The 13,238-nt window shown below is 40.3% G+C and overlaps 1 pseudogene; it reads left to right on the top strand.

The window, feature by feature from the left end:
* The first annotated feature begins 7,725 nt into the window (after positions 1–7,725).
* On the top strand, positions 7,726–12,370 carry LOC100675223 (olfactory receptor 1f45-like; annotated as a pseudogene).
* Positions 12,371–13,238: the final 868 nt, after the last annotated feature.

Genomic DNA, 13,238 nt, shown 5'->3' with positions numbered 1-13,238 from the left:
TAGGAACAGAAGCAAGCAAGCACAGATCAGGGAAGATAGATGCATGCCACATGAAGATATCTAAGGAACCAAGGAATGTTCCCCCAAAGCCAACAGAGACAGAAAGGCTCCCCCTAGAGCCGGCACCCTGAATCCAGACTTCACCTAAATTATGAGAAAATAAATTTCTCTTTGTTAAAGTCACCCACTTGTGTGTTTTTGCTATAGCAACCCTAGAAACTAAGACAACCACAATGAAAAAGAATAGCTATATCATGCTGCCTGACCAAAATTTAGGTACTAGGATTTGCCATATCACTATTTATTGAAAACATCATTTAGTATTTTACTGAAGATATAATTTTGCAACATACAATGATGCTGTCCACTAATCTTACTTGATTTCTCATGCATTTGGCATTGTTTACCATTAGTTTTTTTTTAATTAATCTTTTTTTTAAATAATTTTTAGTGTGCTTTAAGTGAAAGTTTACAAATCAAGTCAGTCTCTCACACAAAAACATATATACACCTTGCTACATACTCCCAATTACACTCCCCCTAATGAGACAGCCCGCTCTCTCTCTCCACTCTCTCTTTTTGTGTCCATTCCACCAGCTTCTAACCCCCTCTACCCTCTCATCTCCCCTCCAGGCAGGACATGTCAACATAGTCTCAAGTGTCCACCTGATCCAAGAAGCTCACTCCTCACCAGCATCCCTCTCCAACCCATTGTCCAGTCCAATGCATGTCTGAAGAGTCGGCTTCGGGAATGGTTCCATTTCTGGGCCAACAGAAGGTGTGGTGGGCATGACCCCCAGGGTCCTTCTAGTCTCAGTCAGACCATTAAGTCTGGTCTTTTTATGAGAATTTGGGGTCTGCATCCCACTGCTGTCCTGCTCCCTCAGGGGTTCTCTGTTTTGTTCCCTGTCAGGGCAATTCTGGTCTCAGGCTGATGTAGTCGCTGGTTCATGTGGCTCTTTCTGTATCTTGGGCTCATAATTACCTTGTGTCCTTGGTGTTCTTCATTCTCCTTTGATCCAGGTGGGTTGAGACCAATTGATGCTTCTTAGATGGCTGTTTGCTAGCGCTTAAGACCCCAGACACCACTCTTCAAAGTGGGATGCAGAATGTTTTCTTAGAAGATTTTATTATGCCAATTGACTTAGATGTCCCCTGAAACCATGGTCCCCAAACCCCTGCCTCTGCTACACTGGCCTTCGAAGCATTCAGTTTATTCAGGAAACTTCTTTGCTTTTGGTTAAGTCCAGTTGTGCTGACCTCCCCTGTATTGTGTGCTGTCTTTCCCTTCACCTAATGTAGTTCTTATCTACTATCTAATTAGTGAATATCCCTCTCCCACCCTCCCTCCCTCCCCCATCTCGTAACCACAAAAGAATGTTTTCATCTCACTTTAAACTATTTCTCAAGTTCTTATAATAGTGGTCTTAAACAATACTTGTCCTTCTGCAATTGACTAATTTTACTCAGCATAATGCCTTCCAGGTTCCTCCATGTAATGAAATGTTTCACAGATTCCTCAGTGTTCTTTATCAATGCGTAGTATTCCATTGTGTGAATATACCATAATTTATTTATCCATTCATCCATTGATGGACACCTTCGTTGCTTCCATGTTTTTGCTACTGTAAACAGTGCTGCAATAAATATAGGTGTGCATATATCTGTTCGTGTAAAGGCTCTTATTTCTCTAGGATATATTCCGAGGAGTGGGATTGCTGGGTCGTATGGTAGTTCTATTTCTAGCTTTTTAAGGAAGCACTAAATCAATTTCCAAAGTGGTTGTACCATTTTACATTCCCAAAAGCAGTGTAGAAGTGTTCCAATCTCTCCACAGCCTCTCCAACATTGATTATTTTCTGTTTTTTGGATTAATGCCAACCTTGTTGGAGTGAGATGAAATCTCATTGTAGTTTTGATCTGCATTTCTTTAATGGCTAATGATCGTGAACATTTCCTCATGTATCTGTTAGCTACCTGAATGTCTTCTTTAGTGAAGTGTCTATTCATATCTTTTGCCCATTTTTTAATTGGGTTATTTGTCTTTTTGTTGTTGAGTTTTTGCAGTATCATGTAGATTTTAGATATCAAGTGCTGATCGGAAATGTCATAGCTAAAAACTTTTTCCCAGTCTGTAGGTAGTCTTTTTACTCTTTTGGTGAAGTCTTTGGATGAGCATAGGTGTTTGATTTTTAGGAGCTCCCAGTGAGCTAGTTTTTCTTCTGCATTCTTAATAATGTTTGTATACTGTTTATGCCATGTATTAGGGCTTCTAACATTGTCCCTATTTTTTCTTCGATGATCTTTATCATTTTAGATTTTATATTTAGGTCTTTGATCTATTTTGAGGTGGTTTTTGTGCATGGAGTGAGGTATGGGTCTTGTTTCATTTTTTTGCAGATGGATATCCAGTTATGCCAGCACCATTTGTTAAAAAGACTATCTTTTCCCCCATTTAACTATTTTGGGGTCTTTGTCAAATATCAACTGCTCATATGTGGATAGATTTATGTCTGGATTCTCAATTCTGTTCCATTGGTCTATGTGTCTGTTGTCGTACCAGTACCAGACTGTTTTGACTACTTTGGCAGTATAATAGGTTCTAAAATCAGGTAAAGTAAGGCCTCCCACTTTGTTCTTCTTTTTTAGTAATGCGTTATTTATCCGGAGCCTCTTTCCCTTCCATATGAAGTTGGTGATTTGTTTCTCCATCTCATTAAAGAATGTCATTGGGATTTGCATCGGAATTGCATTAAATGTATAGATCACTTTTGGTAGAACAGACATTTTTATAATGCTAAGTCTTCCTATCCACGAGCAAGGTATGTTTTTCCACTTCCGTAAGTCTCTTTTGGTTTCTTGCAGAAGTGTACTGTAGTTTTCTTTGTATAAGTCTTTTACATCTCTGGTAATATTTATTCCTAAGTATTTTATCTTCTTGGGGGCTACTGTAAATGGTATTGATTTGGTGATTTCCTCTTCGATGTTCTTTCTGTTGGTGTAGAGGAATCCAACTGATTTTTGTATGTTTATCTTGTATCCCGATACTCTGCTGAAGTCTTCTATTAATTTCAGTAGTTTTCTGGAGGATTCCTTAGGGTTTTCTGTGTATAAGATCATGTCATCTGCAAATAGAGATACTTTGACTTCTTCCCGCCAATCTGGATGCCCTTTATTTCTTTATCTAGACTAATTCCCTGGCTAGGACTTCCAACACAATGTTGAATAAGAGCGGTGATAAAGGGATCCTTGTCTCGTCCCCGATCTCAATGGGAATACTTTCACACTCTTTCCATTTAGGGTGATGTTGGCTGTTGGCTTTGTATAAACGCCCTTTATTATGTTGAGAAATTTTCCTTCTATTCCTATTTTGCTGAGTTTTTCTCTTGAATGGGTGTTGAACTTTGTCAAATGCCTTTTCTGCATCAATTGATAAAATCATGTGACTCTTGTCTTTTGTTTTATTTATGTGGTGGATTACGTTAATGGTTTTTCTAATGTTGAACCATCCCTACATACCTGGTATGAATCCCACTTGGTCATGGTGCATTATTTTTTTGATATGTTGTTGAATTCTATTGGCTAGAATTTTGTTGAGGATTTTTGCATCTACATTCTTGAGGGATATAGACCTTTAATTTTCTTTTCCTGTGGTGTCTTTACCTTGTTTTGGTATCAGGGATATGGTGGTTTCATAGAATGAGTTTGGTAGTATTCCATCCTTTTCTATGCTCTGAAATACCTTTAGTAGTAGTGATGTTAACTCTTCTCTGAAAATTTGGTGGAACTCTCCAGTGAAGCTGTCCGGACCAGGGCTTCTTTTTGTTGGAAGTTTTTTGATTACCTTTTCAATCTCTTCTTTTGTTATGGGTCTATTTAGTTGTTCTACCTCTGTTTGTGTTAGTTTAGGTAGGTAGTGTGTTTCTAGGAATCCACCCATTTTTTCTAGGTTTTCAAATTTGTTAGAGAACAATTTCTCATAGTAATCTGATTCTTTTAATTTCATTTGGGTCTGTTGTAATAGCACCCATCTCATTTCTTATTTGGGCTATTTGCTTCCTCTCCTGTTTTTCTTTTGTCAGATTGGTCAGTGGTTTATCAATTTTGTTGATTTTTTCCAAAAACCAGCTTTTGGTCTTGTTAATTCTTTCAATTGTTTCTCTGTTTTCTATTTCATTTAGTTCAGCTCTAATTTTTATTATTTTCGTCTGATGCCTGTGGGTTTCTTTTGTTGCTCTCTTTCTATTTGTTCAAGTTGTAGGGATAATTCTTTCATTTTGGCCCTCCTTTTTGTATATGTGCATTTATTGATATAAATTGACCTCTGAACACCACTTTTGCTGCGTCCCAAAGGTTCTGATAGGAAGTGTTTTCATTCTCATTGATTCTCTGAATTTCTTTATTCCATCCTTGATGTCTTCTATAGTCCAGTCTTTTTTGAGCAGGGTATTGTTCAGTTTCCAAGTGTTTGATTTCTTTTCCCTGCTTTTCCTGTTATGGATTTCCACTTTTATGGCCTTATGGTCAGAGAAGATGCTTTGTAATATTTCAATGTTTTGGATTCTACTAAGGCTTGCTTTATGACCTAACATGTGGTCTATTCTAGAGAATGTTCCATGTGCACTAGAAAAGAAAGTATAGTTGGTTGCTGTTGGGTGGAGTGTTCTGCATATGTCTAAGAGGTCAAGTTGGTTGATCGTGGCATTTACATCTTCTGTGTCTTTATTGAGCTTCTTTCTGGATGTTCTGTCCTTCACCAACGTGGTATGTTGAAGCCTCCTGCTATAATTGTGGAGTTGTGTATCTCACTTTTCAATGGTGATAGAGTTTGTTTTATGTATCTTGCAGCGCGGTCTTTGGGTGCATAAATATTTAATATGGTTATATCTTCTTTGTGTATTGTCTCTTTAATCATTATATAGTGTCCTTCCTTATCCTTTCTGATGGATTTAACTTTAAAGTCTATTTTGTCAGAAATTAGTATTGCCACTCCTGCTCTTTTTTGATTGTTGTTCGCTTGATATATTTTTTTCCATCCTTTGAGTTTTAGTGTGTTTTTGTCTCTAAGTCTAAGCTGTGTCTCTTGTAGATGGATCGTGTTTTTTAATCCATTCTGCTACTCTCTGTCTCTTCATTGGTGCATTTAGTCCACTTCCATTCAGGGTAATTATGGATAGGTATGAATTTAGTGCTATCATTTTGATGTCTTTTTTTTGTGTGTTGTTGACAGTTTCTTTTTCGCACTTAATTTTATGTGCTGAGTAGATTATCTTTATATATTGTCCTTTCCTCATATTTGTTATTGTTGATTTTGTTTCTGCTGAGTCTCTATTTTTTTCTTGTATCTTATTTTGATGAGTAGGATAGTTTGTCTCCTTTGTAGTTACCTTATCATTTACCCCTATTTTTCAAAATTTAAACCTAACTTTTATTTCTTTGTATTGCCATATTTCCTCTCCATATGGAAGGTGTATGATTACATTTCTTAGTCCCTCTTTATTATTTTAATGTTGTCTTCTTTTATATAATACCATCGCTGTTACCCTGTTTTGAAGTTTTATTTTTGTTTTTTTCTTTTTATAACCTTGTTTTTTTGGATTTCCCTGTCTGGGTTGACTTCTGGTTGCTCTGCCCAGTGTTCTAGTCTTGGGTCGATACCTGATATTATTGATTTTCTAACCAAAGACCTCCCTCTAGTATTTCTTGTAGTTTTGGTTTGGTTTTTACGAATTCCCTAAACTTCTGTTTATCTGGAAATGTCTTAATTTCACCTTCATATTTAAGAGTCAGTTTTGCTGGATATATGATTCTTGGAAGGCAATTTTTTCCTTCAATTTTTTAAATATGTCATCCCATTGCCTTCTTGCCTGCCTGGTTTCTGCTGAGTAGTCTGAGCTTATTCTTATTGGCTCTCCTTTGTAGGTGACTTTTTGTTTATCCCTCGCTGCTCTTATAATTCTGTCTTTACCTTTGGTTTTGACAAGTTTGATTACAATATGTCTTCGTGGCTTTCTTTTAAGATCTACCTTATTTGGAGTTCGATGAGTATCTTGGATAGATATCTTTTCATCTCTCACGATATCAAGGAAGTTTTCTGCCAACAAATCTTCAACAATTCTCTCTGTATTTTCCGTTTTTTTTTTCTGGTACTGCAGTCACTCAGAGGTTATTTCTCTTTATACAATTCCACACGATTCTTAAGGTTTCTTCATTCTTTAAAATTCTTTTATCTGATTTTTCTTCAAATATACTAGTACCAAGTGATTTATCTTCGAGTTCAGAAATTCTAGCTTCTACTTGCTCAATTCTGCTCCTCTGACTTTCTATTGAGTTGTCTACTTCTGTAATTTTACTGTTAATCTCCTGAATTTCTGATTGCTGTCTATGGATTTTTCCAGCTTATTAAACTTTTCATTATGTTCCTGAATAATCTTTCTAATTTCTTCAATTGCTTTATCTGTGTGTTCCTTGGTGTGTTCATTTTCTTCCAGATGTCTTGAAGGATTCTGTATACTAAACTTTTGTATTCTGGCTCTGGTAATTCCAGGAATGCACTTTCATCTATTACATCCCTGGATTGTTTGTTTTGAGAGTCTGTTGAGGTGATTATGGCCTGTTTCTTTATGTGACTTGATACTGACTGTTGTCTCTGAGGCATCTATAAATTATTATATTAGTTTATGCTTGCTTACTGTGTCGTAGCTTCTTGCTTTGTTTTGTTTTATGGCACTGGGTGCACTGGGTATACCCCCATGGGTTGCTTGAGTGAGCTAACTTGATTAGTTTCACCTTTGGAGCTCTGACATCCTGTCCCCAGATGGTTAGAGCTGTTATCAGGTATATTAGTCTTGGAGTCCATTCACTTTTCTTGTATGAATTCAACTCAGGTTTCCAGGTAGTTGATCATCAAGTGTGTGGTACGGGCTCTGTTCTACAGTCTTAGAGGGGCAGCTGTGATTGGTGTATGTACCAGTAACTGATTTCAGTGGGGGATCATGCTCTGAACAAGGCAGGGGGCTGAGAACCAACCCCCAAGTGTCTCTGAGGAAAGTGCATCACTGTTTCCGAGAGTGTGCAGGTGGGTGGGTTCTGCAGATGGACCATGAGCACCCAAAGTTTTTGGTTGTAAGGAGTGGGAGGTACCAGTTATCTTTGGACCCCTGTCACAGGTGGCTGGGTGACCTGAATGGAGCTACCAGTCCTTAGGTCCCTGATGTGGGTAGGTGAGGACCCTGTTTAATAGGCAAAGCAATGTCAAACACCAAACACCCACCTCTCCACCGCACAGCTGAAATAGTTGGAGTCTGCTAACAAGGGCCTATTCTCCTGAGATAGGCCCACACAGGTCCATGTAGAAGGGAAAAGTGCTGAAAGTCCATGGACGGTTTACGCCTGGACAGGAGCCGCTTCTGTCCTGAGCTCCCCCAGTTAGTGGAGCTAGCAAATTATCTTTTCCCCCAATTTCAAATTCTTTCCCTTCCCCAAGGCCAGGAGGATGGCTCTATGTGTTCAACAGTGCCTATCTCAGGCCCAGGGAATTCAGCCACTGAAGCTGGCTCAGCGTTAGGGGGGCGTGGTAAAATATACACAAGTACTTAGCTTTTGCCAAGAGTGCTATTCTTCTCAGGTTCTGGAGACGTGAGTAGGCTGTGTGGCTGGCTGCTTCTCCCTGAGGAAACTGCTGCTGAATGCTAGTACCAGTCCACCGCCAGTGCCGCTCCAGGAATGGTGCCTGAGGGCTCCCCGCGATTCAGATCCGGTAACTCCTCTCCACTTCTGAACGGCCTCTTCCTCCCCCTGCCCCTCAGTTCATTTTCTGAGCTTGCCTTTGAAGCTCACGCCTTCCAGCTTGTCACAAGTATACTCGTTTCAGTTGTTTTTTTGGGTCTTTGTTGTAAGGACGGCTCACTGGAAGAGTCTGTCTATTCTGCCATCTTGGCTCCACCTCCATTTTTTTTTTAAACTCACGTGTCTATTAGCTTCTTCAACAGTATTTTCTCATTGCTCTGTCACCTTGCCCCATTTATTTTGTTACCTCCTCATCTATCATCCCATACATGTCTTGTACTTTTGAGTTTTATTGTTGGACTTCTTCCACATCTCATTCTATACTCTCCCTGGACAATTACAACCACATTCGCATCTGTAACTGAACCTGATATGGTGACTTCTGAATCCATACCCAACAGACCTCCTCTTGACTGTAAACCCAAGATATCCAACTCTTGGCCAACTCCACCTGCACATCTTACACAGCTTCACACCCAATATTTCCTGCTACCCACATTAGTACCACAGCTTGCTGCACATGCACAAACGCACCTCATACTTCTCTCCAGCCTGTGTTGCCTATCCCAATTAATAGTAACACCATATTGCATATCTCCCTACACTCTGTCTCAGCTGGCATAGCCAATCAGTGAATAAGTGCTCTGCGTTCTACCTCCTTAGCATCCTTCATGATATTCTCTATTCTCCACATTTGCTCTTGTTGAGGGTCTCATGACTTGCTGAACTATGGTGACACTTAATATTGGTCTTCTTGATTCAGAGTTTCCCTTCTCTGATGATTCCACTCACCACACTGCTGTCACAGGGACATTTCTACAATGCAAATCATATCCTAGCCTTCCTGAGATTGCAATCTTTGAAGGCAATCCCTCTGACTCCAGGATAACATCCAATCTTTTTAATATGTGTGTTATGGAGTGGCTATAACACACATATTAAAAAGATTGGATTTATCATCCAAACAATGATTGGGTAAAAGGAGGCTTATCAGTAATTAGAGTTAAAATCAGACTTGCCAGGCAAAGCAAATTGCATGATCCATCACCCTAATTTCAGGGATGCCGTAGTCTGCTGTCTGCTCCATGCCTTTCTTTCCCTGCTCTAATCCAAACGCACTAATTCCACTCAAACCTGATAGCTCCTTCTCCAATAGACTAGGTTACTTGGTGGCCACACTTACTTCCATCTGGGTATAATATCTTCACAAGCCTCCTTCCCTAAACTGACCTCCCTTTCCTGAAAAGCACTTATCTGTGTTTAAAACTCGTCTTTTTTTACTCTTCCCCGCCCATCCCAATGGAATTGCTTGATTTATGCTCCCAATGTGCCCTGTATCTCCTGCAGTTGTTTGAATTTTTTAGGGCATTCCACTAGGAGAATACAGAGCCCTTGAAAGGAGAAACACACTTGTGGATCTATGGATTAGGGGGCACTCTCTGAACACGGTGATCACTTGAAAGTTGGGAAGACATCCCAAGAGAAACCTACTCCGGGAACCTGGGGTTCCTCAATCATGGAATGATATGCACTTCCTGATATCTCCCCGTATTCCCCCTACCCCATTACACACAGATTATCCTCTATGCCAAATGTTTAAGGATTAAGGACAGCTTTATAATGTTTTTTTTTTTTAATGTGCCTCAGCAGTCCCATTTGCAAAGGCATCACTAAATCCATGCAGTAGATGGCCAGAAATGAGAAGAAAACAAGTTTACAGATACAACACTGTAATCCACCCAGTTTCTGAGCTAAGAAAACAAGAAGAAAAAAGTCTTAATAAAGAAATTTCTAAACCTATAAACATAAACCCAAATCAGCAAGGTGATGATATTTGAGGCCCAGGGAATTTTGTCTGGGAATTGTCTCCACCCAGATTGCTTCATCTTCAAGTTCTGACCTAGGAGTTAACTAATACATTTTGTCACCGTTGTAGGGTCCAAAGGGACTAGTTGGGACAGTTACTTTCTGCTTGTCTGTAATGAGGCTCTCAGGGAGTCTGGTCCCAGTGGCCACGGAGGCTCCTGTAAATGCCTGCTATGTGATTGCCCCAAACATCCTTCCTGCACACAGGGCCAAGGCCATGAACCTCTTGTCTTCACTCACTCAGGACTTGTCTTTATTTCCAAAACTTGCCCATCTTTATAATACAGTAGAGCACTGACCACTCCACAGTAACAGCACCCACTTCTCCCAGCTAAGACTATGTTGTTGTTGTTATGTTGTTAGGTGCCATCGAGTTGGTCCTGACTTACAGCGACCTTGTGTACAACAGAACAAAACACTGTCAGTCCTGCACCATCTAAGCAATCTTTGTTATGTTTGAGCCCATTGTTGCAGCAACTGTGTTAACCCATCTTGTTGAGGGTCTTCCTCTTTTTTTGCTGATCCTCTAATTTACCAAGCGTGATGTCCCTCTCCAGGGACTGGTCCTTGCTGATAACATGTCCAAAGTATATGAGACAAAGTCTTGCCAATCTTGCTTCTAAAGAGCATTCTGTTTGTCCTTTCTACAAGACAGATTTGTTTGTTCTTCTGGCATTCCATGGTATATTCAATATTCTTCACCAATACCATCATTTACAGGCATCAGTTCTTCAGTCTTCCTTATTTATTTTCCAGCTTTTGCATGCATTTGAAGCAATTGAAAATACCATGGCTTGGGCCAGTCACACCTTAGTTCTCAAAATGGTATCTTTGCTTTTTAAGGCTTTAAAGAGGGCTTTTTCAGTAGATTTGCCTAATGCAATAAGTTGTTCGATTTCTTCACCGCTGTGTCCAAGGGTGTTGATTGTGCTTCCGAGTAAAAAGAAATCCTTGACTGCGTCAATATTTTCTCCATTTATCATGATGTTGGCTATTGGTCCAGTTGTGAGGATTTTTGTTTTATGTTGAGGTGTAATCCATAGTGAAGGCTGTAGTCTTTGATCCAGCATCACAGCAACATGCAAGCCACCACAGCTCGACAAAATGACAGACAAGTTGGTAAGACTATAGCAGTAGAGATGTCAATATTTGTTTACTAAGGAGTAAAGTTTAGGAACTCCTTTTGGTAAATCTTGCAGATTCAGGGAGCAATAATAGGAGTCCTGAATCTATCAGCTGGAGCTTGTGATAAAGCCAGTAATAATAAGGCGTTTCTTTGTCTGTTTAGGAGAACCTAAATAGTTGGGGATAAAAACCCTGTTGCCATCAAGTCAATTCTGACTCATGGCGACCCTATAGGACAGAGTAGAACTGCCCTATAGGGTTTTCAAAGACCAGCTCGTGGGTTGAAACCACCAACCTTTTGATTACCAGCAGTAGCTCTTAACCACTGCGCCACCAGGGCTCCAGCTGAAGATGGGAACTGGGAAATATAAGAGAGATACATACAGTCATAGAGTTGAACTGTGTACGTGCCTGTGTGCTTTTCAATGCCAAATATACAAAATAAGAGTCAGTAAATCCTGTAGGAATAGCATAAGGACAGAGTGTTGGAAATTGCACAGTTCTTGTCTTAGCAATTCTGTTAATTGATTTGCAATGTGGTCCATCCTGGAGCTTGATTAGTCATTTCTTATCCATTCATTTGTAGGTTTCGGAGTTTGCTGTTGTGTATTAACTTGGGTCTGTGCCCATGAGTGGGGCAAACAGTCGAGTGTCTATGAGTTCCTCCTCCTGGGGCTCTCCAGGCAGCCCCCGCAGCAGCAGCTCCTCTTCATGCTCTTCCTTAGCATGTACATGGCCACAGTCTTGGGAAACCTGTTCATTATCCTGGCCATCAGCACAGACTCCCACCTGCACACACCCATGTACTTCTTCCTCAGCAACCTGTCCTTCATGGACATCTGCTTCACCTCTACAACTGTCCCCAAGATGCTGACCAATCCTTTACTCAGGAGTCAGACCATCTCCTTCTGTGGGTGTCTCACACAGCTGTATTTTCTCATTGTGTTTGCATACGTGGACAATTTCCTTCTGGCCGTGATGGCCTGTGATTGCTTTGTTGCTGTGTGCCACCCCTACACTACACAACAAAAATGACCCATCAGCTCTGTGGCCTACTGGTTGCTGGGTTGTGGGTTATTGCCAAACTGAATGGTCTGTTGCATACCCTGCTGATGGCTTGACTCTCTTTCTCTGCAGACAACAGGATCCCCCACTTCTTTGGTGATGTTTCTCTTCTACTGAAACTCACCTGCTCTGACACACACCTCAATGAGATAATGATTCTTATTGTAACAGGGCAATAATGATTGCTCCATTCATTTACACCCATATCTCATACGTCCTTATTGCTTGTGGTATTCTGAGAGTCTCATCCACAAAGGGAAAATGGAAAGTCTTCCCCACCTGTGGCTCACAACTGGCTGTCATTTTACTCTTCTATGGCACCATCATTGCTCTGTATTTCAACCCTTCATTCTTCCACTCAGCTGAGACAGTCATCACAGCTATTGTGGTGAACCCCATGTTGAACCCCTTCATCTACAGCCTCAGGAACAAGGACATGAAAGGGGCCGTAAGAAAAATGATTGCCATGAAATTTTTTTTCTGTTCAATCTTGACGTGGACTCTGAATATCATAGAGGAGAACTAGTATCTAATAAAATCCTGTTTGCTTTCCCAACTGTGTGAAACCTAGCAGTTTTCCTTTATAAGAGGTCCATCCAGGTATTATCTAGTGAGAACGAATCTCCTGATGCAAAGACTTTCAGGTTAAATATCGAAAGAGATACTCTTTTACCAAATGACTGGACTATTCCAACTGCAATGTCATTAAGTCAAAACGCCCAGGAATGAACCTTAATGGGTTTGTTACTCATTACAACAAAGCAGAACATACTCTTTGGGGAACCCTGGGACTTCTTAGTAGGAGGGTGTTAGAAAGAACTGAAAGGATTTGTACTAGTGCGAGGTGATGTTGATGAGAATTCAAGCAATCAGTGCTTTGATCTGGATTAGATGTTGCTAGAAATCAGGGCTAATTCTTATTGGGCATGTCATTATCTTATCTAGGAGGAGGGAAGGCTAGAGGGAGGCTAAAGGCAAGATTGGTAAAGAAGCAGCCATCACATCAGCCTGGATGAGAAATGTCTGTGACTTGGACCATGTTTATGCTTTTGTCTCTCGTCAAATACGACTACTGTGGTCTTCCTTTGTCTTGATCCACCATGGTCACAGAATGACCTTGTCTGATAGTGATGTTCTGTGAAATTCTCTAGGCCCAGCTGTGAGTGGTCACCCAACTCCTGGATGTCAGTATTGCTTTTCTCTTTCTCATAAAAGAGAACTTCACATGAGCACAGCTGAAGGGAGGATCATACTGGTGTTGAGGCAGGATGGAGAAGAGTTCATTTAGGGTTCCAGGAAGTCCTAATTCTGCCAGGACTCAAGCTAGTTTTTTTTTTTTTAATTGTGCTTTAAGTTAAAGTTCACAATTCAAGTCAGTTTCTCATTCAAAAACT

Source organism: Loxodonta africana, chromosome 12 (assembly GCF_030014295.1).
Source record: "Loxodonta africana isolate mLoxAfr1 chromosome 12, mLoxAfr1.hap2, whole genome shotgun sequence".
Lineage (NCBI taxonomy): Eukaryota > Metazoa > Chordata > Mammalia > Proboscidea > Elephantidae > Loxodonta > Loxodonta africana.
Note: the sequence above shows the minus strand (reverse complement) of the source record. Positions and strands in the feature narration are given on the sequence as shown.